This window comes from Vipera berus (assembly GCF_964194415.1).
Source record: "Vipera berus genome assembly, chromosome: 2".
In the NCBI taxonomy this organism is placed as follows: Eukaryota; Metazoa; Chordata; class Lepidosauria; order Squamata; family Viperidae; genus Vipera; species Vipera berus.
The window spans coordinates 240,644,245-240,645,825 of record NC_138203.1 but is presented as its reverse complement, the minus strand read 5'-3'; positions in this window follow the sequence as shown (position 1 = coordinate 240,645,825).

Below are 1,581 nucleotides of genomic sequence, written 5' to 3'. Positions count from 1 at the left end.
AAGGCTAACTTCCCCTGAGCCAGGAAGTCTTATCTATCAGTAGTACAGCATCTAGAGATGAGCATAGGCTGTTCTTGCTACTGAAACCTCCTCTGCTTCCACTGATGATTCAAAATCCAGCACAGATGATTCTAAGACATTTATGCTATCTATAGGTCTTCAGGATTTTTGTAGTCCACATCTGACAGTTATAACTATAGAAGATATTTCACCTTGGTCTACACCAGACATGTCAAACACAAGGCCCGGGGGCCGGATCCGGCCCGTGAAGTGGTTTCATGCAGCCTGCGAAGCCATCCTGGAAACAGTGAGGGAACAGCCCCTGCTGCCTTGGCCCTGGCCCAGAGACCCTCCTTCTGCCAGAGACCCTCAGATCTGTCCCACTCCTGCCCAGGCCCCCATAGGCACCCTTGATGCGAACGATGTAGAGCTGGCCATGCCCACCCAGTAGGCCATAGGCACTCTAGCCACGCCCACCCAGTAGGCCACGCCCACCCTGTCCATACCCACCCGGCCCCATGAGGGCAACCGCAATGTTTATGTTTATGTTTATTGGACTTATATACCGCCCTTCTCCTCAATGAAATTGAGTTTGACACCCCTGGTCTACACTGACAGCTGGCACAAATTTTCAGCTCTACCTGTTGATGACCTGAAAAGAAATAAAACCCCTATCTCTGAAAATGGGCTCTTTGACACATTCACTTTACATGAAAGAGTTAATAGGCTTTTAAACCAGAAAGCAGCTGGATGACTTTTCTAGCTGACACAAATGAAAGAGATGTTATCATCAACTTCTTGTATCTAAAAGATAATAAGCTTGGGGAAACATTCGGCATACACGGCTCAAGATTTCTAATAACAACTCCTATTTCCTGCTCCCTCAATTGCCACCTCCTGAGCAAGGTCACCAGAAGGACCAAACTTTTGATACAATATCTTTGGAATGAAAGTGATGTCGTGGTTCCTGCTAAAGCTCATCTTATCTACATGAGAAAAAGAAGAAATCATTGTAATCACCCTTTCTGGGTTGTCTTGCTTCCTATTAAAAAAATGTCCTTAAGCTAAGGCTACCCAGGCTATATCTATCTAACCTTCTTGGTACCGGTACAGAAGTGGTTAGTACTGCCTTTTTCATTATGTTTTGCTTTGCTTTGGTTTTCTCCCTGGTGTTGAAATTTCTTGGTAATCTTCAACTCCAAGCACTTATCTTCAGAATTTGGACAAAATAGTCATTTCTATCAGAATGGAATATACAATCCACCTGATAACAATGAAAATCTAAGTAAAACGATAAATCCAGATGAAAAAAACTAAGTGAAATTCAAACCAGAATCTAATATCATTGTGAATGTGAGATATAAATTTTATATGCTTCATGTGTGTTTTACAGTAGAGTCACCACTGTTTCATAGAGTCATAGTTTCTCTGGTCCCCCTCCAGCTTACTGTAGGATCCACTACAGAATTGCTGAGAGACTATCATCCTCACTTAGAATAGAATAGAATAGAATAGAATAGAATAGAATAGAATAGAATAGAATAGAATAGAATAGAATAGAATAGAATAGAATAGAATAGA